The following is a 26,862-nucleotide window of genomic DNA, read 5'->3' as shown; positions in this document are numbered from 1 at the left end:
TGCACCCTGCTCCCTCCGCTCCTGCTCCCCAGCCTGATGACTTGTGCCTTCTTAATCTGGGGGTGTGTATGGGAGGGCCCCCAACACACTCCCCAGTGGGCCCAGAAGTGGACTGGAATTACTTCCAGTCCACTTCTGGGTTTGCTGCTAAGCATGTGGGGGGTTCCCCATGCTCCTGCGGGACACTGTCTTCCCCACCATCACAGTATTCATGAGCCACACCTAGTACCTCGAGGTATGTAGAAAAAACATTTAAAGCTATGTCTATGGCCAAATTGCTGATTCTCCAAATCAGCACTGAATCTTCAGATTCAGATTTGGCTGAATCGAATTGGGGACAGTGATCTGAAGCAACAAATTGAATCACTGTCCCCTGATTTGGGCCAAATCTGAATTGAATATGGCCCATTTTGCACACCCCTAAAAACTACTATAAGGTGGATAGATAACTGACAAAACCACTGCAAGCAAAGGGTAATTATTAATGGGTCCATGTCAGAATGGCAGGAGGCTTTGAATGGAATCCACAGGCATCTGCCCTGAGCCTTGGGCTGTTCAAACTGTTTATTAATGATTTGTATGCTGGAATTGAAAGCTTCTTGAGCAAGTGTACAGAAGATACAAAACTGGGAAGGACTGCAAACACTTTGGAGGTTGTGAATGCAATTCAGAAGGATCTAGACAGACTGGAAAGTTGGGCTACAGCTAACAGGGTGAAGTTCAATGTGGACAAATGCAAGGTGCATTTCCTCCTGCAGGAGGAATAATCAAAAATATAAATACAAAATGGGGGCACCTGGATGAGTGGAAGCACCATGGGAAAGGATTCAGGAGTTGTAGTAGATCACATAAAATGCGTGGCACCTGGCTGGATGGCACCACCGTGGAAAAGGATTTGGGAATCTTGGCAGATCACAGACTCGATATGCGTCTGAAGTGTTTTGCAGCTGCACAAAAGGTGAATGTACTTTTGGGATGCATCAGTAGAAGCATTAGGTTCAAGATACAGGTGCTGACAGTCTCTCTTTACTTGGCATTGGTTGAGCCTCATCTGGAATACTGTGTTCATGGGTGACTGGTGACTCCAGAGTCTGTGGGGGGGCCGCGTCCCCCCAGCAGCAAATCGCAGTGCCAGTGGCAAAACTCGGCACCCCGCTCCCCAGCCAGTGAGGGCCAGTCTCAGGGAGGGGCACATACCCACCTGTACCCCTGCTACACATCGCCTATGACTGTGTTCAGTTCTGGGCTCCATGTTTTAAAAATGATGTGGAGAAGTTAGAGAGGGTCCAGAGGCAGACAACAAAAGGTAATAAAGGGCTTGGAAAGCAAGTTGTATGAGGAGAGGCTGAAGGAGCTAGACATGTTTAGCTTGTAGAAAAGGTGTTTAAGAGGGAACTTCAAATACTTGAAGAACAGCTGCCAGAAAGAGGGAAAACACCCTTTTCTCTCTCACTGCAGAAAGGAAGATGTGGACCAATGGCTTCAAGTTGCAGCAAAGTTAGTTTTGGTTGGATATCAGGAAAAACTTCTCCCTGCCATCTTCCAGGTCATTGATGAAGACGTTGTACAAAAACGGCACCAGGACCAACCTCTGGGGCATTCCACTTGATACTGGCTGCCATCTAAACATTGAGTCATTGATTACTACCTTCTAAACCCAATGCTTTAGCCAGTTTTCTATCCACCTTACAGTCCATTCAGCCTATACTCCCTTAGCTTGCCTGTGAGAATGTTGTATCAAAAGCCTTGCTAAAATCAAGGTCTCCCCCCATCCACAGAGCCAGTCATCTCATCATAGAAGGCAATCAGATTGGTCAGGCATGACTTGCCCTTGGTGAATCCATCATGACTATCCCTAATCACCTTTTTCTCCTCCAGGTGCTTCGAGATGGATTCCTTGAGGATCATCTCCATGAATATTCCAGGGACAGAAGTGAAGCGGATTGGTCTGTAGTATTCTTGGATCCTCCTTTTCCCCTTTCTTAAATATGGGCACTATGTTTGCCCTTTTTCAGTCATCTTGGACTCCTGATTACCATGAGTTTTTAAAGATGATGGCCCAGGGCTCTGCAATCTCATCAGCCAACTCCCTCAGCACTCTTGGGTGTACCTCATCCAGCCCCATGGATTTGTATATGTCCAACTTTTCTAAATAGGCCCTAACCTGGTCTTTCATCACTATTGGCTGCTCACCTCCTCCCCAAACTGCGCTGTCTGGTGCAGTAGTCTGGGAGCTGACCTTGCCTGTGAAGGCTGAGGCAAAAAAGACTAAGGCACTGAGTACTTCAGCCTTTTCTGCATCCTCTGTCACAAGGTTGCCTCCCCCATTCAGTAATGAACCCACACTTTCTCTGATTCTCCTCTTGCTACTAACATGCTTGTAGAAACCCTTCTTATTACCTGTCATGTCCCTTGCTGCAACTCCAGTTATGCTTTGGCCTTCCTGACTTCATCCCTGCATGCCCAAGCAATGTTCTTATACTCCTCCCTATATATTTGTCCAAGTTTCCACTTCTTAGAAGCTTCTTTTTTGCGACTTCATTTACTGAAGAGTTCCCTGCTAAGACAAGCTTGTCTTCTGCCATATTTGCAAGTCTTCCTGTGCATCAGGATGGTTTGGTCCTGCACTCACAGTAAGGCTTCTTTCAAGTATGGCCAGCTCTCCTGGATTCTTCTCTCCCTCAGTTGCCCAAGTTGCCATCTACCACTACCTTCCCCACCAATTCATCCCTGTTTGTGAGCAGCAACTCAAGAAGAGCACAACCCCTAATTGGCTGCTCTAGCACTTACACCAGGAAGTTGGCCCCAACGCTGTCCAAAAACTTCCTGGATTGCCTGCTCATTGCTTTATTGCCCTCTCAGCAGATGTCAAGGTAACTGAAGTCCCCCATGAGAGCCAGGGCTTGCGATAGGAAACTTCCACAAGCTGTTTGAAGAAAGCCTCATCCGCCACATCCTCCTGGTTTGCTGGTCTATAGCAGACCCTCACCACAACATCACTGTGGTTGCTCTTCCCCCTAACCTTAACCCAGAGACTTTCAACAGGCCTATCTCCAGTTTCATACTGGAGTCTGAGCAACCATATGGCTCTTCTACATAAAGTGCAACTCCTGCTCCACTTTTCCCCTGCCTGTCCTTCTTGAACAGTTTATATCCACCCATGACAGTCCTCCAGTCATGCGAGCTCCCACCACATCGCTGTTATTCTAATTACATCATAGTTCTGTGACAGTGCAAGGCCTTCTAATTCTTCCTGCTTATTTCCCAGGCTCTGTGCATTCATGTACAGGCACCTGAGGTAACTAATTGATTGCCCTGATTGCTCGGGAAGAATGAAAACACCTCCCTTGTTGTTCCCTCCTACTTGCTCTTCCTCCAGGGCTTCCACTTCCCTATTTGCCTCCATACTCTGGGCTTTTCTGACTCTCCCCCACCCCGCCACCCTCTGCCCTTTTCTGCTATGTGTGTCATTATGTTGCTAAGCTTCTCTCAGGCACTGGGTGTTGGGTGCAGCCAAGGCTGGAGACTTTGACTGTGGTGTGCCAGTGCTCTTGCTGAGACCAAAGCTAAAAGGAAGTACTAAAGTGTGGTGCCACAGCAACATCACCCTATGGCAACATGTCGATGCACCCTTGGTGGCCTAAAATGAGAGACGTCATTTTGTTCTTTGTTTGAGCACCAGAGGCACATGCCTATTTGATTTGGAAAGTGAGTCTCGTAATTAGAACCAAGGCCCTGGGGATATCTGTCCTCTCCTCCCTGCCCAGATACTGCCCCAGTGGTTCATCTAGATTCTCTTTCCCAAGCCCATGCAGTCAACGATACTTTGCTTATAAATAAAGTTCTGTGTTAACATACTGCAATGCAGATCCTCAGTCTGTGATCTTAGTAACTTGCTTAATGTTTCTATGCGTTAGTTTACTGAGCAATGAAAGGGATAGATGATGACATACTTACTGGCTTTATGGGGATGCTTTGAAGATTAGTTGATTGCTGTGTATAACATATTTTTGGTTGCGTGCATGAAGGGTACTACATAAAATCAAATTGTAATATTTTAGTCATATAACTAGTGTTCTGCAAACTCCTAATTTAAAACCTGAACCAATCAAACCAGAGGCTGTGTATAGGATGGGGGACACCTTGTGACCATGTTGTGACCACCAAAGAGGATATGAATAGTGAGTTTTTGGTCATTACTTTACCTGGGCTGATATTTAACAGCCCATCCTATGCATGGGGAAGTCCATATTTCATTACCGATCTGAATCGATTTTTATAGTGACTGCCTCCTTAGCTTTTAAATTTGCTTTCTGTTATGTGCTGCTGTATAGAGTAGACTAGGTTCTAATGGAACCATTCCAGATTTACACCAACATTATTGAGGTCAGAATAGGTCCCACTTTTATTTTGATATTAAACTAGCTTCTGCCATTTTCATATTATGTAAATAATATGAAAATTTTTTAAGATTAAAAAATATTATCTCCAGTCAGAAATTATTGGAAAGATTAACAATGACATTCAAGTCAAGTGCTTTGCTAGCTGACACAGAGCTGGGAGGTTGTGTGGACCGGGAGATAAACATTTGGCTTATGAGTTGGAGCTAAGTTTTATTCCCACACTTTCTGATGACCTATTGTGTGACCTCTGGCAAATCACTCTCTCTGCCTGTTTTCCTTCCCACACATTTTCTGTTTCATCTGTTTTAAATAGTAATTAATCTCCATAGAGTAGAGACTCTCTTCATATGCATTTGTACAGGTCTAGAATACTGCAATCCCACTGAACGTCTCTAAGTGCTATTGTAATATAAGCAATGCTAAGTAGTTCGCTAAAGCCACATCTACACCGGAAACTTACTGAGGCTTCCTTGAACATGCCACATTACTCTACAGTGGTTGCTTCCCAAACTGCAAGCTGTGGGCAGGGGTGTTACTATAGGGTGGGGTTAACTGGCATTATGGCTCAGCAGTACTCACCAGCCCACCTAAAGTGCTGCACAAACATAGCTACTAGGGCTGCGCAAAACAGCACCCTGTCGTTTCAACTTCCATTTCACCATTTTGAAGGGACAGTGTTTCATTTTGCTGTTTCAAAGTACTGTTCCATTTCATTTCATTGAAACTGTTTCTTTGTTTTGATGCCGTTTCAGTGCATTTCACCATTTCACCCATAGGCTATAATAGGGAATCATGAAAGTGCCTATAATTTTGTCATTTCTTTCCTGATTTCAGTGAAACAAGCAGAGATGGTAGCCCCTGCTGAGGCCACAAAGCCTGTCAGGTTCCAAGGAGATAGGTGCAGGGGCTTTTGGGAAACTGCACTTCAAACTGTTCAGAGCAAAACTCGTGTCACTTGTAAGTGTGAAGGCAGAGAGAAAGCTCAGTTCAAACAGTATTATTTATGCTGTTTTTCTGTCCCTCCCCCGGAGCACTGGGATTGGAAGGGACTGTAGGGAAGGATCACAGTCACTGGCCAGCTACACATGCCAATATCAGAGCAGCCCTTCCCCTCTCTTCCCCCTTTCTTCCTCTCCCTTGTTTCTGTCTAGCTGCAAGCAAGGCCGGCCTCGAAACGTTTCAAGCGCCCTTGTTTCATTTCGAAGCTGTTTTGAAGCCTTTAGTTTCATTTCTATTTCGCTGTTTCAAGCTCAAAACTCATTGAAACAGCTTGAAAATGAAACACCCATTGAAATTTCGCACAGCCCTATCATCCATGTGAAGCAGTATGATGTGCTGGAGGGCACTGCTGCCTCCCATAGTGGGTGTACCATGTAGCTAAGTCCTCAAAACCACGTAGCCACACTTACTGCAAAGCAAAAACAAGAGAAGATTAAAGACCGTAGCCAATGGGGAAGTTTAGAGTGCAACATGCTGAATAAACAGAGAAGGTAGTTTCCCTCCTCCTGTTACCTACTAGAGCAACGCCATAAAATTTCTTTTAATTTAGTTTTGTGTTGTGAAAATTAAAGCTTAATTGAAGTGCTGATATTAAAAACATCTTGAAAGAAGAAAGAAACCAAGAAAAAATAAAAAGGCTTAATTATGGTCTGGCAAATACTTCTTTCTCGTTATGCAGCCTTGGAGCTGGTGAATGTCCTCTCTCACTTGAGTGCAATTTTATTCCAATCATAAATCTAAATGACCAAAACAACGTAGGATCATAGCAGCTTATAAATTAATAAGGCCAATTGTAAGAACTATGTTAGGCAGCTCATGGATTATGGTATGAAAGAGAGATAAACACTAGGTTTTATTTGTTTCCTCACCTCCCTAAAGACTTATTTTCTCATACCAATCAGGAAAACATTTTGAGAGGGTAGGAAACAAGTAGGAGATTGAACTGCTTAAGCAGCTTGCACAGAAATTATGGTTTTTGAGAAGGAAAGGTTTGTTGTTTCACTTGGTTGCTCACAGCACCACACTGCATTTTGACAGGCCCAAATCCTCAGGAGGGGCAAGTTGATACAGCTCCATTGAGCTACACCTGATACCTCGGTAGTCTTCAGAAATATGCCCAGTGATGGGGCCATATATTTTTCACTTGGAGACTCTCCCCTTCTGTGTAATACACCTCTGCATTCCTTTGACTATTAACCACTTGACTTCTGTATTTCCATTCATCATGTCTTATGTAGAATAGGCTTCTTGTAATGTTGAATATGGCAGCATAGCAGCGGCAGTGGAAAATGAATGGGTTAAAAATCAGTCTTCTCTTTAGGTCATTTGACCTCTTTAAACTGAGCTTGTGCAAGTCATTGAGCAATCTGCTTCCTCCAGCAACTCAACCAAGTACTCTTAAAAAAAAGAAAAGAAAAGAAAAGGATCAATTGTTGAGTTATAGCTCAAGCAGAAATTATGAGCTCGATATAAAAATTACTTGCTAAGGTTTTATGGGTTTTGTTATGCAGGATGTAGGACTAGGTGATCATAACAACTCTTTCTGGCATTAAAATGTATCAGATGCCAGTGGAACTTGTTGTAGGACAAGGATAAACTTTGCTTGTTAGAGGTTCAGGTTCCATTTGGCTCTGGCAAAATATGAATGCAGTGCTACTTCCTGCGTTTGCTTTTTTATCTAGTTTCTTTAATCATTTTATGGACTATGTAAGGGATTGTTTTACTTTGGCCTCCCCTGCCCTAAAAAAAAAATTCATTTTTGCAAGCAGAGGATGAAGAGAGTTATGGCATACATAAAAAATACGGGAGAGAGAAAAAACTGTTGGAAGTCAGGACAGAATAAAGTGAAATGCATTGCATGTAGGCTATTTTAGGTTTGGATCATTGTCCTTCAGGAGCTATAGCCTCTGAGGACATGGAGGCCTTCATAATACAGTCTCATCCATGAGCAGGTGCACTTACAAGATTAGGGTTGCCCATCTATAATGCAAATGAAGGCTTTTTTATGTCACAAAGAACTAACAGTGTCAACTCCCCCCCCCTCCTTTTTTTTTTTAAGTCCACGTAAGTTTATTCAGAAATGCCATTGTACAAGTTACCCTGCCAGGGGCTCAGGCTATTTATGCCTTTGACTTCATACTCTTTACTGACTTAAAACAAGAAAAAAAATCCATGATGACTACTGTATCAGACTATAGACTCTACTTACATCTTTAAGGAGGCAGACAGGTAGGGAGAAAATACACCCTGGACTATTTTTACAAAATTAGATTTCTCTTCCTCTTAAACAAGAGTTTCTTTTAAAGAGTCCCTTTTACACTTAAAGGACACAACTACACGTTGCCATATGGTGCACTACAGTGACATAGCAATCATATGGGTCTACATGTGATAGTCAACTACATCGCCATCGCAGCATATTCCCTTGGTACAGCGCTCTGCTACGGTGACGTAGCTGCAAAAATCTAGCCACGCACAGCGCAGTAACCACCTGTGCTGCACTGTGCTTTTGTCCTTCCAAAAGTAAGGACTAAAACGTGGCGCCATAGCAACGTCACTGCAGGGCTAGAGTACCATGTTTTTTCACATATAACACACCATCAAATATAATATGCACCTTGTTTTTGAAAGGCATTATGATGAAATTTTTCTCCAGAGTTATGCCTGCATAGAACAGGGAAAGGGCTTCATCTTCAGCTGACTCACCCTTCCTTTTCTGCTTAACTGAAACTGTAGCTGCTACTAAAGACTGGTCTCTATGGGTGGACTATGATCTTGAAAACAACTAAAGAGCTTTGAAATGGGAGAAGAGACCAGAAGCCCTAGCAGGCAACAAAATTTCCCTAAGAAAGGTTAGTTTGATTAGTGGAATGACCATTAAAAAGGAGTGATGATTGAATTGAAGAACAGTGGGCCATTAACGGGCCACTGAATCTCAGCTGCCTGAGCAGCAATACTAGAGCTGCTGCTTTGAGGAACACCAATCAAAGGTACTTCTATCTACAGCAGAAAATCAGCTTCACTTAATACATGCACTCTAATTTGGGGTGCTGATTTTGGGGGGAAAAGGTATGTGCTGTATGAGAGAATATACAGTAATTAACTAGAAGGAAACGTGCTTCATCTTCTAAGAAATGACTTGTTAATTGAAAGGCAAGCCTAACAAAACTAGTGTTAGCTTTCAAGAAACTGTTCTATCATGTTAACCTAGTGTAATACTCGGGCCATTAGAGCAAAAAGTGCTAGAAGTGGACTGGAAAATGGACAAACTGCATTCTTGAATTCTACCTTCCTGCTATTACACTCTTCTGGTTTCTCCTTGTAGTAAAACCAGAGTTTTATCCAGATAGTTCTTAGCAAAATCAGTCACAGCCCACCTTTCCTATTGATTTGCTCCATCTGTATTCTATAGAGATCCTACTTAATCCATCCTAATTCTCAATTGCAACTATATGTATTCGTGTGCATAGATTTAATGCTGTTCCTCACCCCTTGGCTGTCATGTCATCTCCAGGGATCCTGGTTTTCTCTGATTAAAAATCGCAAATTCTCTGATAAATATTGTGGATTATCTGATTTAAAAACCGAAAATCTGTGATTAAAATGAGACCCTCTGAATTGATTCAGTAAGATTCAGACATATTCAGCAATTCAGATGTAGATACAGCTTTAAATGTTTTTTCTACATACTTGTAGGTAGCAGGGACTCTGAACACTACAGTGCTGTGGCATATGGAGTGTCCCACAGAAGTGTGGGGGTCTCCCCAGCATGCTTGGCAGCAGACCTGGAAGTGGATCAGAAGCACAGTACTTCTGGTCCACTGGGGAGCATGCAGGGGGGCCCATCATCCTCTCTAGCAGACCCAGAAGTGGGCCATAAGTACTTCCGGTCTGCTTCCGGGTTCACTGCCGAGCACGCTGGAGAGCCCTCCATGTTCCTGTGGGACGCTCCATGTGCCCTAGCAGCACAGCTATCATGAGCCGCACTGGTACCTCAAAGTATGTAGAAAAACTTTTACAGCTGTGCCTGTGTCTGAACCGCTGATTCGCCGAATCGGCATTGAATCTTCAGATTTGGATTCGGCTGAATCAAATCAGGGACAGTGATCCGTACTGTCACTGTCCCCTATTTGGGCCAAATCCAAATCGAATAGGGCCCATTTTACACAACCCTAATAGATAATTCTCTATATAGAGATATAGACATACATATATAAAATCAGTTGAACACGATGTTTTATTGACATACTTACAATTTTAAAGCCATTTGAAAGCCTACCAGTGACTTAATTACTATAATAAAATAAATTCTAAATACCTATAAACTTTGGCATTTTATTTTGCATTTTTATCATGGAAAATCAGAGCTCCCCTGCCCCCTTTGCTCACCAGGACACAGTTCTAGCTGCAGTTGGCCCTCTTTGCCCCCCACTGCTTTGTAGCACTGAACAGCCCTAATATGTCAGTGCCCTGCCCAAGCCATCACCCCTCACTTCCCACCCACAGCTCCCCTGGCCCTGCCAGTGCCCCTCAGCCCTCACCCAGAGCCATGCTGGAAGGGGGCCCCATCTGCCCCTCTTCCTGTTCCCCTCAGTTGAACCCAAGCCCCAGCTGCTGCCCATGGGAGATGTTGGCTGCTGTGGCAGAGTGGAGCACAGAACCCAGCTCTCCTTCCCCCATGGGTGGCACGGCCAGAGCAGAGCCCAGGATCGGGGTGGATAAAGGCTGCCCTCTGTGCACTCAGGCTCCCCACCCCCCTGGGACCTCCACAGTCCAGCAGGTGGGACTCAGCATGGCAGGGCAGAGTGGGACTAGGCAGGGAAACTCTTTGCAGCTGCAAGCCCTGTACCACCCTGGCGAGCTGCCCTCTGCCTGCCCAGCAGCAGTGAGCGGCACAACTCTGTGCTGCCACCCCTGCTGCTTCCGGGTGGACAGAGGGCACTTTTCCAGGGTGGCATGGGGCTTGCAGTGGCAAGGACCTTCCCTGCCTAGTCCCACTCTGCCCTGCCATGCTGAGTCCCTCCCACTGGGCTGTGGAGGCCCCAGAGGGAAGGCAACAGGGCTGGGAGCCTGAGCCTGCAGTGGGCAGCCCACATCGACCCCCGGCTGTGCACAAATCTGGGGGGCACGTGCCCCCCCTACCTCCCCCCAGGAGCGTGCATAGCAGTGAAGAGCCCCCTGCTCCCTGGATGAGCCACCTGTTGCCCCATCCTGCTCTTTGCTGGGGCCCTGCAGCCACACATTCTGACCCCGGTCCCCAAGTCCCATGTACCATCTGGGCTGGGCAGCAGCCCCAGCCCCAGCCTCTACCCTGCTCAACTTCCTCCCCCGCTTCCAACTGGGGCCTCAATCCTTCCTCCCCCCCTTCACCAGACTTACTTGTGGAAGCTGGTCTCCAGGCTGCCTTGCAACCATGTGCATGTATGGGCACGCACATGCCCATGGAGCCCCCCAGCCCCTTGCAGGCTAGAACTCTGCCAGCCTGGCAGAGAGCTCTTTGCAAAAGTGGAATATCTGCGTCTTTCTCTGTTAAAATGAAAAAAATCCATGTTTTTATCAGTTGAACGGGAAAATGCCAATTTTAAAAAATTTTTTCACAGGAAACAGAAAACTTGGATCCCTGGTCATCTTGTACTCTAATGCTATATTATGATCTATTCTGGTAGACTTCAGCATAGGTTCAGGGAATTGAAATATTTTGGGATAGAGACTTTGACTTATTTGGTTGTGACAGTGGACACCAATTTGTATGAAGCTTAGATGCTGCTTAGGGTTTCCATGATGAATTGTAAGAGTCTGTTGCATACCAACAAAAAGAAAAAAGCTGTGTTTCAGAAAGGGCCCATTCTGTGCTGAGTAGCTTGGTGTTACCTGTGATTGATGTCATCAGGACAGTTCCTGGTGTATTTGGTGTGAAGGAGGGTACTGTAGTCTGGTCCCCTCACTCTCACTTGCAGCCTTCTGGTATATTATACATAGCTTCTTTCAGAGGAGACCTTTTCATAACCTGGTTTGTTTAAGAATCATTTTCCCACGGGAATAAACAGAGAGGTTATGGTTCCATCTCCCCCACACTGTGGGCGCCTTCATTTCTTTGGCATGCAGAGCTGCTTGCCAAGAGTCAGCCCACAGCAAATTTTTATGATTGAGTTATAAATCCTTGAAAATATGAGTTTATAATGAAAACGCCAACACAATATTAAAAATAGTGGCAGTGGTAGGCACTGCTGTAATGACATTCTTCATTTTTGCTTAATGCTTAGTGAACACCAGCTCCACTCCCTGCAGCACTAAAGATAAAAGACATCCTGCCTGCCTGACTCCTGGAATACCACGCACACAAGGGTACACAGTGTGCACTGCCCTGTTGGATTGACTCAGTGCCTACACTCACCCTGATCCACAGTATTGCTACAGCGTTCTAGGAGCATTTTTTTCATGTCAAAAGATGGCGATTTCTTCTTGAGTTACTACTTGTTTACATCCCACAGAGAAGGATGGTTGGCAGGAGCCATAGAGTTTTTGCCTTCTTCTGCAGTGAGGAGTGTGAGTTTTCTGGTCGTTGGGGATATTGCAGGGGTCTGGTCATGAGTGACTTCTTGGTCTCTCTGCTGGCACATATGCTAGTGTCCTCAGGATAGAAATGTCTTCAGGTGAGACTGAAAGGCTTGCACTATACAGGAGGTCAGACTGAGTACACTGATCCTGTGTGGATTTACATAGGGATTGCCATGTGCTAGGTCACATCATAGGTCCATCTAGCCCAGCAACTTCCAGCATTCAGAGTTTTAGGAAATTCTGATTCGGAGACTGCCCTTGCCCCCACCATGTTCTCTATGTTTTGAGGACTTTTCTTCCATGAATTTGTCCAATTCCCTTTTGAACCCAGTGAAATGATCATTTCTCACAGCATTTTGTGGCAATGAGATCCACAAGTTTATTACATACTGGGTGCATTTACACATGCACTTTCCTGCTGGGTTGACTAGCTCTGCAGTAAAGTATCATAGTCTACATGTGCACCCATATTAGGGTGCAGTAAATTACTTAACTCCAATGTAGGATAGTACGGTCTGGGACTATCTTACAGTGGAGTAATTACATCCACCAAAATGCATGTGGAAACTGTGACCAGGGCTGGCTGGGGCATGAGGGTGCTGGGGCGGGGGCTGCCTGTCTGCACTATAGCACACCCATGCCCCAGCCAGCTCCTCCGCTGCCCAATGCCTCCACCTGGAGCCCAGGGCTGACCCACCATGTTCACTGCCAGGCTGTGGCTGCTCTGCCCCAGCTCAAATTCCTATGGTCCCTGCCATACGTGAAGATGCTGCATCTGGGAAGCAGCTGGCTCTAGCACAAACTGTGCTGGAGTTTATTCAGGCTCCTTAATAATACAGCCTAATCCTTTTATTTCATTTTCCTTAGTTCTAGTATTTTGAGAGAGCGAGAGAATAATAACTCTGCATTTACTTTCTTTTTACCATTTGGTATTTTGTAAACTTTGTGTGAAACTATAAAATTGCTAAACTACACATCTTACTCTGTCAGCTTACCTCCATTTTCCCCTGGTCCCTTCCTTTTAATCTACATTCTCTTTGTGAATAATTTATTTGATTGATGGTGGGGTGGAATGCAGTCAAACATATTCCAAACACCAGCACTAGATTTGAATTGCACTTGTCATTAATCGTTAATGCGCATTAGATCAATATGTCCATCAAGGGAAACTTAGCTACAGTTAGTCATTCTTGACTGGAAATGATTATAATAATAACTGTTAAGACATTGCTTTATCTGAAGGGATATCTGGCATCACAACCCAAGAAGAAGATAGGAAGCAAAGGCAGAGATTATTCTAGTAAAGTAGAGCAATACTGTTTTAGTAAAAAGTTACTTGTTGCTTCCTTTATTTGTTAGTGATGAAAGCCAGTCATGGATCTGTGCGACTCAATGGGTGACTCCAGGAGAAAGATATAGTCCTGTTGTGCGCACACATGCATGTATAGGAATATAAAACATCTTTGTGGCTTCAGGACTCATTGGATGTTATGTAAGGACCCCTTGACCACATAGCATGTAGTCATTCCTCCCCCCTCCCAGTTGTACTAGGGTAGATGGGTGCTTTAGATGACCCCACTGACTACCAGCAGCTTCTGGCAGATCCCTCTTCTTTGTGTGCTGCTATTTATGTCTTCTGCATCTTTCCTGAATGAATATATGTTGCATTGAATGTTGAATGGAAAAACTGGAAGACTGCATACAAAAATGGGAAGTCAAGCTGGCCATCTTCACATTGATGCTCCAGGGAAATGTGGGGAGAGAGGAGACCTCTGGGGAGGATTTGGGGAGCATGAAGAGGAAATGTAATTGAATTTGGAAGCAAGCAATATCAGGACTTATCAAATAGCCAGTATTTTTGGTTTACCCACCAAAAATGGAGCTTTGGGTTGACTATATTTAAAAATGAATCCCAACTTCAGCACATAGCTGTCCAGCATCCAGCAAACAATCGTGATGAAACTAAAATGATTATTTTTTCTTATATTTTTCATTGTGGAATGAGTTACCATATCCAAATCAGGTGGCAGAAGTGCAGAGGGTCACTAGAAGGAAATAAACATAGCGGGGACTGACAAGACAGCCCAAAATACAAGAAAGCGGGGGCGGGGGGGAGTCTAAAGAGGGAAAAGGGCTGCATGCTGTACTTCCCTAGCAAAATATACCACAGCACTCTCAAGTCTGAAGGAAATGGAGGAACATCTTTACAGTACATTCAGTTGCTTTGAGCCTCGTCTATGCTATTTCCCCAGCATTAGGAGACCATTTTAAATAACAGTTTCTAGCTCCATTGCTATGACAACCAATGTAGAGAGAGTAAAACTTCAAGACGGGGGTTTTTTTTTTGGTTTTTTTTTTTAAAGCCTGAAAAAGACAGTGACTAGGGAGGCAGCAGATAGTCTTGAGGACGCTCTGCACTGGAGGACGCTGCTCCAGTCTTTAAGAACGCTAGCAGGCCCGCAGCCAGTTGAGGATGCATGCAGCCAGCTAAGGGGATACGCACGTTCTGCATTTAGTGAGCTCTTGTCTGCTTCTGTTCGATATCAGGGTGGCTGCGGCAGACAGAGAAATACTCTCGTTGGTTTTACCTTTGTTCTTTCTTCTCCCCTTCAGTCTAAAATACCTATTCCTCAGTGCATGCGTGCTTCATCACTGGGTTACTTTGTTTCTGTAGCCAATTTCAGTAGAATTACCTTAATTACCCGTACCTTAATAATGAGCTGATTCTGATGATTAATTCCGTGTTTTCTCTTTATCTGCAGAGAAACATGCTACTAGTTGTTCCACAAAGCGCCTAGGCTATAAATGGAAACATTAGTGAGACTTGTATCCCTTGTACCATGTAAGAGGCAAGGCATTGTGGGCATTTCTGTTGATATTGCTGTTTCTACATTTTAAATAATGTGCTCTTTTTCCTTTTGTCAGATGCTTGATTAATAATGGAAAGAGAAAAACCAATTTCCTGCGCCCTCCGTGAAAAGACTGTTCGTCCTTGGCCTCATCATTAGGGGACCAAGAGGAGAGAAGGGAAGACCAGTAGCCTACCAGCAGAGTGAGGACCCAGAAACAGTATGGGCATGAGGTAGGCAAGCACGACTTCCCTTCGTAATTTCTAAACCTACCGAATAGGACAGGTGCCAAATCCAGTGATGACAAACCAGAACTAAGATCCCTGCATGATCCTGCTTAAACATTTTTTAAAGATCATTAGGAAAAGCTTGAATTTCTCCTTTGCTTCGGTGCTACAGACCTCTGTTTTTGGAGCAAAATGGTATGACTTCTGTTTCCCAGGTGGCCATTATCATAAAATCATAGGGAAGTAGGGCTGGAAGAGATCTCTAGAGGTCATCTAGTCCAACCCCGTGCCTGAAGCAGGATCATCCCTATCTAAACCATCCCATACAAACCATAATCTACACTCTACATAAGATTACCGTGAACCCTGACACAACACAGACCTAAAACCCTAGGTGTTAGGATGCAGTAGCATAATTAGAGGTGAGAGAGGGGGGACATCAGCCCCAGGTGCCAATGTAGGAGGGGTGCCAAAATCATCCACCATGCCCACAGAGTCTGTGCCCCAGCAGCAAGAGTGACCCCAGGGTATTGCTCTTGCAGCAGCCGGTGCACAGACTCCTGTGCTTCCCCCTGTCCCTGCTCTAGGAACCGCATCCTCTCGCCCCCGCTCTCTCTTAGCATTTGCCCAGAACTCAAACCCTGCCTGTTATGCCACTGCAGGGGGGTAAGCCAAGTCTTTAGAAATTTAAGAAGGGAGGGTGACATCATTATTGGTCCCATGGGATTACAAATCCCTGCATCCCCCTGGATGATGCTCTCTGTATTAAGTATCTGCCTGTCTACATGCACAATGATCTCTTTTACATGCAACTCTTGTAACAGCGAGGTCTCACTGACTGCTAGCCTGTCAGCTTCAACTGTGTGCAATCAGCTGCATGTAGAAAACCAGAGCAAAATAAATGGAAGAACCGAAGTCTCTGCAAGCAACCTGGAATACTTAAACAAAGCCCTTGAAAGAATTGTCATTTGAGACCTGGAAAAGTGATGAGTTGTTGTTCAACTTGGTGCATACATGCCACTCTTCTGTTATTGCCCTAATTAGCTGCTTTAGTCAAATAGTCATCTTAAGTGAAACCACATTTTTTAATGATGCAGAGCATTGTGCCAATGACTATAGCTGTCATGACTCACAAAATCATCCTGTGACACTCTGGTGTTCAATCATACGGCATCAGCTTGGTAAGTAACTCTCAGGCTGGATAAAAGTTGTGGAAAGACTTCCTTAAGACTTGTCATAAGGACATGTGAAATGTGCAGTTGCATTTAGTGCCTGGTCCATTGCCCATCAAGGTCGACAAATAGGCTGCTGTTTACATTGGTGGGTACTAGGTCAAGTCTGCAATGCAGTCTTCTGTTGCTGAAATGCATCAATAAAATATGCCTTGCATTGGTGGGGCAGGGAGACTAACGACAGAAGCAATGATGGGAAGGGCAGGAGACCTGTAGAGGGGAGTGGGAGGCAATTCATAGAGCTAAATGATGGAGAAGCAGGAGGAGGATTAAAGAATTGTGTGCCCTCCAAGTTAATTCACTTACCTCTGCTAAAAATATGTAGGTAATAACATTTAGCATGGAGAGAGCACTGCATACAAACAGCCCTGGGAGGTAGGCAAATATGGTCCCCATTTTCAATCCTGGGAAAACTGGTGCACAGGGCTTTTCTGTGTGGGGAAGTCATAGAGAAAGTGCTGTGAGATGGCAAGTGTGTGACTATAGAGCTATTTTGTATTGGCTCTTTATGTGAATAGAATAGCTTTCCCACCCCAGCAAGCACAGAGTATAACAAATTGTTTTCTATGTTTGTACCAGTATAGTGAAGCTAAAATGTGGACCAGGGAAGTTAGGGGATGTCCCCCAGATCGCATGCCATTTGAGTGACTATCTCTCTGTTCCGTGATTTGGCACACAAATATAAATGTTAACAACCTTAAATAATGACATGTTGCTCCAACTGAGATTAAAAGCTAGAAATTCCTGGTGTCCAATCCGCTGGCTTGAATATTAATGCACATATGATCAAATAAGCAGAACCAACAGACATTCTGAGCCAGATCCACAATATTTTGTACTTTGCTGCAGCAGTGCTAGCAGCCAACGGAGGGGCCTCCCAGAGCTATAGTGAATTTGATGGCATTACACAGACTCGGACATATATTAAGCAGAGCCCTGTTTACTTGTGCTGCATAAGAATCACAGGGGGAACAAAAATCAATGCTTTCCAAATGGAAAAGAACGGAACTGTTAGGGAAAGAAATGGTATTTTCAAGTTTCTCTGAAAGGTAACACAAACAATGCAGAAGGGTAAAAAGAAAAAACCTTTCTAGCAAAAAAGCACTTGCCAAGGTCCTCTTCCAAATTTAGCTTGCTTTGGAGGGTTTAAAGTACTGTAGACCCTTAGTATTATTTTAAGAGAGTTTTGTGCATGTGAGAGTAGATAGGCTTTGGAATTGATTTGTTTTGAATTGTAAGATACACAAAGCATCTTATATCTTGACAGGAACAGAAGACACTTAGGTTTTATAGAGGGGCACCGAGATCACACTCAGAGTGCATGATACAGTGGTGTAATGAAACGGAGATCAATGTTAAAATGAATGTAGCACCACTGAGGAGTACACACAGATCAATACTCTTGTAAGCCATAGAGTATAATCCTGCTCTATAGGTCTTGTTAGATAGTACAGTCAATTCTACAAAGACACATTTTTCTACATTTCCCCAAATGCAACTTTGACTTATCTGTCCCAAAGACTATATTACATTGTACTTCTTCTGGCGTGTAAAAGCTAAAGCTCTGTCTTCCCATCTGTAAACTGAAGGACAGGTCACCTAACATGCCAGGCATAATGGCAAATTCTCAACTCTAGGGCATGTAAGAATTTGGAGGACACAGACTGAAAGTTGGAGACGGCTGGAGTTTCACGACACCTCTGGACATGCTACCTCCATACTTCTTCTTCTTCTTCTCTTCCTTTTTTTTCTTTTTTTAAAGAAGCCCCTTTCCAAGCACAACCATTATGAGTGGAATTGGATATCCAAATTTTGCAGCCTTTTATCACTCAGTGCTCAGGGCATGTGTAGACAAAACAGGGGCCCTAAATTGAAACGATGGGTTTTAAAAAATAGTGCTTCAATTTAGGGCTGAGTAAACCCCCATGGCATGCACACACCCTCTCTGGTGTGGAGGCAAGGACGAGGTGCTGGTGGGTGGAGCGGTCCCTGGGCTGCAGGGCGAGGGGGGGAGTTGGTGCTTCCCTCTGCGGTAGCAGCGGCCCCCGCCTGCAAGCACCTGGCTCAGGCAGTCCTGGGGGCACCGCAGCTACGGAGGGAAGCACAGCTCAGGCAGGCTCCAGGGGGGGAAAAATAAAGATCAGGCTCATTACTTTTCTTGGGCAAAGCCTGCTTTTCCGGACTACTGCCAGGCTGCCTGCAGAGCCGCGGAGCTGCATGAAGCCCGGGGCTTTGCTCTGCAGCTGTAGGGGCGGCAAACTAAAACTCCAAAAAAGAAGTTATTTAAGGTGCACTATGCCGCTGAATTTCCTACAGCGGCTGCAATTAACATGCAATACACTGCTGAGGTGTGCAAACACCAACACCATTAAAGTGGTGCAAAAGCATTTAGCCCGCTTTAAGGTGTTGTGCACACACGCCTCTCATTTCGTCTACGCACGGGCTCAGAACTAGCTTTGGGGTATCTGCCACTCCAGCTCTGATTTGTAGAGTTTATGGGTGGCATTTTAAAAATGTGTCAAGTTTGTGTCACTTTCTGATGGATAAATCAAGAAAAAAGAACCAGGTTGCCCTATTTTTATTCCCTAAAGATCTCAGGTTATGCCCATTAATCCTTATGTCCCATCAGGACTGTTCACCGGGCCCTATGAAATCTGCAGACAGAATCCCTGGTAGGAATTGATGACAGCGAGCTGCCGCTAAGGACTTGAGCAAGCCAAAACAAATTGCTTCCTGTGAGGGAACAGGCAAGGCAGATGCCTTTGGCATTGCCTGCTCTCCTAGTGAGCAAATTAACAGTGGGGATGTACACATTAAAGCAGCCCTAATCTGCTTTCATTTGGACCTCTGGTGATGGCACTGACCTCTGCAGGCTGCAAGTTATAGCAAGATCGCCAGGCAGTACTCACTAGTTTATATGTGGCCTGCTAATGTGAAGATTAATCACTTCATGATCAGTAAGAGCCAACAGAAAGCCATGGGTCAGTGGTAATATGTGTCTGTTGCTGCCACTCAGCATAATTTTAGATAACATTTAGACCTCAGTTCTCATATCTTAAGTATTGGGGTTTTCCCCCTCCAGATGGGGGTTGTGCCTTGCCCCCAGAAGACTCCCACACACTTCTTTTGTCCTGCTTTCTAGATAATTGGGGAATTTCCCTGTAACTTGCTACCCTGTGCTAGCATTCTCCAAGATCTACCACTTTTCTTTCTGGTATGTTAAAATTATTCTAAATAAGATGGTCCAACTCCTGGGCTGGAGGTGATGTGGATACTGCAAATGCAGTGAGCTCTACCTCTACCATTTACAGAGGGTCAGGTGTTTTTTTGTACTTTGGGTCATGTTATATTAACCACCTGTTCCAGCACTTGCAATCGCCCTTTCTTTGATTTCTGAATAGAAAGGCCCATTCATTCATGACTGCTTTGGTAATCATTGTCTGCTCACTGATTTAAAACTGCAGTTGCAATAATGCTGCATGGGTGATGAGTAATGGGACATTTCAGGTTGGTCTGACACTTCAGAGCTGCTTCTGTTGCTGAGGAGAGCCACATAGGATTAAGCCTCTATAGCAGTTCAGTCTCCGTTCCTTCGTTCCTCAGGATATGGGTATATCTAGGACATGCCATTGAGTGGTGGAAATGCCATTCCCCCTTTTCAATATTTCTTTCCATCTAACTTTCCTCATTGCATGCACATTTTTTTCCATACACTTCAGTGGGCCTGTCCTTGGATTCCTTCTCTGGGCCCAGGGTGCTCTAAGGCCACTTCATCTCAACACTTCTTTTCAGCAGGAAATATTTTACTAGTAGGGAGCAGCAAATAGAAATTCCATTAATAAATACTGGATTACAAAGTTCGTTCAGGGAACAGCGCTACAAGGCTCCAGGGCTATCTACTAACAGGCTGGAAAGCCCATCAGCATTATGTTCAATTCCATCTCCCCCAGGACAGTTCAGTTGTCTTATTGAGCTACTGCATGTCTTTCAATCAAGATTCAAATATATTTTTAAAAGAGTTATCAGTGGAGATTCAAAAATGTCCCTTTGCAAGCTGTTCCAGTGTGTATGAGAAAATCAGTTATTCGATGTGCATGTTCAGTAAAGAGCATGAAAGTGTAATTGCTCTGCATGAAAATGCCCTTGCTGATTTTGCACAAACTGTAATCCACTCTGCTCTGCCCTACATCTGACTCAGGTCCTGAATCCCTGAAGATTTTTACAGAGGCTTTACTAATAGTCCAGGAGAACAAAAGTGCTAGCACGGTTATTTCATGTCCTTATAATTTTTGCTGTGAAGCCTGATATCATGTCTTATCTAAGTGTGTATGTTGAGGTTTCATTTCAAATCAAAGATAGGCCCAAGGTGCAAAAGCTTAGATATACAATAGATATCTCTTATTAAAGTAGTATGGCAGTACCTTACAATATTTTAGCACTTTTAGTTTCACATCCCCCAATGGGGTATAGAAATGTTGTTCTCTGTATTTTAAAGGTACGGGAAACCAACGTATAGGGATTTTTGTCTGTGCAATTTGAGACACAGGAAGTCTTTGGCAGAGCTGGGCTTGAAGCCAGGTTTCCCAGTGGACTATCCTGCCTTTCTCTTCAGATCTGGAATTGAATTTTGAGGAGCTGAACCTGAAGAAGCATGTAGGCATGGAGTTATTGTTCAGACCCTTTGTAGACAAGTTTGTAGATTTAGATTCAAGATGCCCTTTAAAGCTGGAGACAGATTCTGGGTGTTGGTGCTAACACCTGGGAAGTGGGCATGAAAGGACTGAAATCAACTGCAAGCTGTTAATAATTGGATACCAAATGTTGCCTAATTTTTACATCTAATCGGTAACCAATTGCAGATCATATCCTAAACATATCCTATAATCAAATGGTTAGAAGTGACCGCTAGTCCAAACCCCTGCGCAAATGTAGCTGTCCTCTTCCTAAACCTCCGAAGAAGGAAATGTCACGACTACCCTAAGCAGCTCGTTCCATTGTCCTACTGATCAAACAGGGAGATTTTTTTTCTGAGGATTAATCAAAATCTGCTTTGCTACAATTTAAATCCCTAGCCTCCTGTCCTGTGGCAAGGGAGAAACAGTTGTGCTTTATCATTTTATGGCAGCCTTTCAAATATTCGAACCTCACCCAATTGTTAAGTGTGTGCACCTACATTTGAGGCTGAGTTTATTGAGTCTGAATTCCTAGTCTGGCTGGGAGATACTGAAGTGAAGGGGCAGCGTGATTCTCTTAATTAAACTTCTTCTGAGTGTTATTGCTGCATATAGCATCCCTTTAAGACCTCGTTCTCCAATTCATGCCAAGACGCCCACCTCTTCCTAGGGCCCTCCCAACTTCACAGTCATCACTAGGCCTCAGTTGTGTTCTCTCAACTAAATCTGTACTAGCACTTCACTATGGTAACTCTCACTTCCACTGACACTCACCCGTGCTTATCCTTTTTCTGCTCTTCTTCCAAGGCCACGATTAAATCTGTCTACTGCAATCTGGCTAGCTGGCTGGTGAAAGGAAAGGAAGGGAATTGAACTGTCACCATCACAAAAAGCACCATAAGGAGATGGCTTTCCCAGTAGAACTCTAGGTTCAAAGCTGCAGCGCTACCCAAATGGATCGAACCCAAATGTCTTCCAGAATTAATTTTTTACCCCAATGCAGAATCACAAATACTATTGGGGGGGCGAGGAAGGGTCATTTCTCTTTAGGATTAACTCCAAATCTGTGCCGATAACGTGGTAATAGAGATGCAATAGCCTTTTTCTTTTCCTGTAGAAAGAAGCCTTGGAAAAATAATACAGAGACAAAGCAAAGCACAAACTGCTTAGTGTATTAGACTAATCTGTCAGTCCTGGCCGGACGCCTGTGAAATTTATTGCAAGTTAGATAGCATTTCTCTCCATATACTGTTTTGATTGAACGGGTGATTTATCAAGGCTCAGCATCTCGTCGAAGGCTGCACTTTGGTCTGGAGGGTAATGAGTTGTAGCCACATCTCATTCTCCTTCTTCACATGACTGTAAGAGATTGCATGGCAAGGTGAGGCTTTGCAGTCTTTGACATCGGATGCAGAGACAGCTCTGCTGCCTGCTCGGGGTGGGACCCTTCACAATAGCTTCAGAATCAGCCAATTTGACCCTCTCAGCAGGCAGAGAAATATATTAATCAGGAGCTCTCAGATAGCTGCAGAAAGACAATGGAAGTAAGGGTAGTAGGGGGCAGAGGGAAAAAGAGAGATGAGGGGGAGGGAATATGACAAGAAAGCAAAAAAAAAAAAGGACTTTAATATTATTCTCAAAAACAGGAGAAACTGAAAAGATAGATTATTGTTATTCTTGCTCTTATCCATGCCATCAGCTTCATTATGTGGCATGAAGCTGCCTGACATTTTGCTGGCTGACTACAATAGCACAGCCACATATTTTGTCTGTCTCTCATCAAAATGCATTGCAAATTAATATCTTCTTATTGAGTGTGTGTCTGTTTTGTTTTTGAGGTCTTTTTTTTTTTTTAAACTGTCCTGGTATTTGTTTCAATCACAAGACTATCCATCATTTTGCCTTAACTTAAGAAGGCATAACGAGCAGTATTTCTGTATGGTGTAAAGACTGAGTTGGAACAAATGCCACTATTTATCAACTGTAATGCAGTTTTATAAAGGTCTTATGTGAGCAAAGAATAAAAATTCAATGATAGTCTCACAATAAATACCCTAAATCCTTTATTGCCTATTTATGGTGTAATCTCTCTACAGTTGTACAATATATGGGTGTTTAGAAAAGGCTTCAGAATGTAGTTATATGGTTTATTTACCAGGAGATGGCAATGGTGATCTACTACAGCATTAACCTATATACACAGGACCCATATAATTTTTTTGCTATATATCAAACCTCCATATGAATGGATCTGAAGTATTCCAACACAGTTTTTTTTTCCATTCCTCATTCCTGAGTTGTTACTGCTAATCATTGTAAGACTTTTTTTGTGATTGAAACTGCTGTCACTACAGTTTCTGGACGTGTCTAAATAAAATCATTCTCAATATTCTGGAAGCCAGAATATTACTTAAAAACAAAGAAATAATACTACTGAATTAAATATGCCATGTGTCAGAAAAATCAAATTGTCTTTGAAAGCTGCTGTCTAAAAGAATGTGCTCAGGTTGCCTGCGTCACCTCCCAACTTGACTGGTTAATGAATGGAGAGTAAATTGGGAGAGAACCTATTAAAAGTTGTGCTGTCTTTGTCTGCTACACTGACTTGTAGCCTTATAGTCCAGACATGGTAACCATATTATAGCACCTAAAATGGTTGTGGCTTGCAGTATAGTCTGAGTTGTTACATTAACCACCTTCTGGAACAGTTAAGTTAGCAGATGACGGGCATGGTAAGGGCTGCGGTACTGATCCCTAAATAATCATTGCAGTGTAGTTCTGTGTGCTCTGATTCATATAAAGGACGGCAGGACTGTTTTTAATTTTTACAGGACAACTTCTAAATATTGTCTAAAACATTAAGGGCCAGATTGTGAACTTCTGTCGCTTGTGAATGGAGATTTGCACGAGTAGAAGTATTGATTTCCATGGGACGGTTAATCCGAGTCACTGCTCATGAGGGATTTAGGTATTGAAAATGTGGCCCTAAATTAATTTGCTTAAACCGTGTTCAGATACCTTTGCTTTCTGAAAACATCAGAACAATCCAATTAGTCTCTCCATATGTTCAAAGAAAGCTCATGCATGTGAACACTTGCACAAAGCAAATGATAGCTCCTAATCCTACAAAGACTTCGGCATATACTTAACTTTATTCGCTGTGTGGGGCATCACTTAAAGCAGTAGCATGACTCACTACATAAAATGAAGCCTATGAATAGATCTTTGAAAGGTAGTGTTACTCTTAAAGCTAATGTTACCCTAAAGTTACTCCTGTGATTATTTGTACTGGAACAAGGGCAGGCAATTAGTTCGGGCAGAGGGCCACTTAACCGGTTTTGGAAGGCTGTCAAGGGCCGCATGGGTAGCCCCACCCCTTGACAGGTGCCTTGCCCCCTGGTCACCATCTTGGGACCAATATCCCAATGTCTTGGGACCACTTGCCCAGCGTGAGCACCGGTGGGGCACAAAGCAGGCCACAGGGGACTGTAGAGCTAGGCTGGGCTGCACCAGCAGGGAGAGGGGGGACCTGGCCCAGCTCCAGAGCCCCTGCGGGCTGGGACCCTGCGCTGCTGCCACCCTGCTCTGGGCGCCACTGGCACTGGCCCCAGGACACTGGTGCGGGCCCTGTGCTCCTGCTGGATCCCCACCCTCTTACTCCCAGTGCCCCCCAGCCCCACAGTACAGGTTGAGGGCAGCAAACAGCCCTGAACCCCTGCTTACTGGCAGGGAAGAAGCTGGTGCTGAGCATGGGGAAAAGTGGCCCCTCACCCACCCCATGGCTGGTGCTCCCTACTGCAGGCACTCACAGCCCATGCAGGGCTGTTTGGAGCAGGCATAGGCAGCCCCATGTGGGCTGCAAGTGGCTACAGCATGGGGTGCTGGCCATAGGACGAGTGAGGGGCCACTTTTCCCTGTGCTCAGCACCAGCTTGTAACCCAGCCCTGCTGCCAGCCCAGGCTCCAAGCTGGCTCCAGGCTCACCCATCAGCAGCAGCAGGCCCTGCTGTTGTGGGAGCCTGCCAGGCTTCCCTTCGGTTCTACTGCCCCTGGTTCCTGCCATTTTTGACAGGAACAAAAAGAAGATCAACATTAATTTTCTAAAATTTCTTAGGGGCCCTGTGGGCCAGAGAAAATGGCCTTGTAGGCTGAATTTGGTCTGTGGGCCATATTTTTCCCACCCCTGTACTAGAAGTATCTGAATGTTCATCAGGAAACCAGGCCATCATGTCATCACCGCTCAAAGAGCAAATAATGAGAACACTTAGAGAAGCTATTTATGATCAAGTTACAGAATTAAAAAAAAAAAACACAACAAGATTGGGTAAATTCATAGATACATTTCAAATAAAATAATCAGTGTCTCTTTGTGGATTTTCCACGAGAGCATATTTCACTAGAATGCAGCATCTTGTGAGTTGGGATATGACATCTGTATGTACCTCATGTGGTCATACCTGGCCTTTAAATCAGCTGGCTCATCTACTAGTAGCTATGTTGTCATGGTAGCATGAAGTTCAATGCAAACTAACCACCTAAGGAATTAATTTAACTTTTTGGCAAGTTTTGCAGCACACAATGAGATATTTTGAGCTTTAAGAACAAATGGGAAGATTGCAAGGGGCGTGTGCAGTTTGTTTCATTTCCTTAAAGACAGCGTGGCTCCCAACAGCTTGGAAATAACTCTTTATTGTATTTAGTTCTAAAGAGTTATCCTCCATTAATACTATTTATTTATCTAAGGTACTTATGTCTCCTATTACCACAGTGTCTGAGCACTCAATTCTAACACAATCTATAGTAGGACAGTGCTACCATCCCCATTTTGTAGACAAAGAACTGAGGAACAGGGTTTTGACTGAGGTTCTACAGGATGTCTGTGGAAGAATAAATTGAATCTAGGTCTCCCATTCAATGCCCTTACTATGAAATCAACTTTCCCTTCTCACATTCTGTATTGAAAGTCACTCACAGACCACTAGCACGAGAAAGAAGCTACAAAATTAAAGTTTCATCCATTATTCACAATAATATTGAGCCCCTTTCAGATCTAAAGCCTTAATTCTGTAATGGATTCTATAAGGGAGTAACAGGGTCTGCCTGTTTTGGAGCTTGTTGCAAGGTGTAGTCCCTAAAGCAATGCCTCCACCTAGTCACCTAGAATGGAGAACTGTTTCACAAGAGTAATTATACTGCATGTGTCCATGTGCGTTCCAAATTGGGACCTTGGAATATGTTGCTGAGGCAGGTAATTCTTAGTCTTTGGAAGATGGGGTAGCTGAAGAATAGAGAGATAAGAGGGATAGCCCAAGACTACCCACAAAATTAGGGCCAGAGAGCAGTTGAACTTAGGTCTCAGGAACCCCTCAGCCTTGTAGTAAAGTGCTAGACACTTTCTCTCCTTGATGTAAAGAAGTTTGTGATATTCTCCCATATGTCAGTACAATGTAAATCATGTAGACAATGGGTGTGTCTACATGAGACACTAAGTGCTCAGTAGCCAAATAATACTGTGCAATAGAGCATCACAGAACAAACAGTGCTAATATGCTACTGCACAGTATTATTTGGCTGCTGCACAGTAGCATCACTAAAAAGGCATCGCTGATTAGGGTTGTGTGAAGCTTTGGTCCCTGATTTGATTTGGCAGAGATTTGGCCTGATTCGGTGGCCAAATCTCAAAATCCAAATCTAATCAGAGGACCCTTTAATCTCTCCAAATCACATTGGAACCCTCCAAATCAATTTGGAGAGGTTCGGAAAGATTCGGCAATTTGGACATAGACACAGCTTTAGATGTTTTTTCTACATACCTCTAGGTACCAGGCAGCTCATGAATGCTGTGATGCTGGGGCACGTGAAGTGCCCCACAGGAGTGTTGGGGGCTCCCCAGTGCATTTGGTGGTAGACCCAGAAGTGGAC

At 44.1% G+C, this 26,862-nt stretch overlaps 1 long non-coding RNA gene across 3 annotated transcripts in view; it reads left to right on the top strand.

Moving 5' to 3' along the window:
• Window positions 1-26,862, top strand: part of LOC149863119 (uncharacterized) — a 104,356-nt gene that overhangs the window by 22,635 nt on the left and 54,859 nt on the right. For 2 of the 3 annotated variants that reach the window (XR_016443243.1, XR_016443241.1), the window contains exon 2: window positions 14,886-15,042. This is a non-coding gene — a long non-coding RNA (uncharacterized LOC149863119). Of the gene's footprint in view, window positions 1-1,878; window positions 1,947-14,885; window positions 15,043-26,862 lie in introns of all 3 variants that reach the window. The other variant, XR_016443242.1, reaches the window with a different exon arrangement.

This window comes from Crocodylus siamensis, chromosome 6 (genome assembly GCF_052110815.1).
Source record: "Crocodylus siamensis isolate JL-2025a chromosome 6, ASM5211081v1, whole genome shotgun sequence".
Lineage (NCBI taxonomy): Eukaryota > Metazoa > Chordata > Crocodylia > Crocodylidae > Crocodylus > Crocodylus siamensis.
This window is presented reverse-complemented; position numbering and strand designations above follow the sequence as displayed.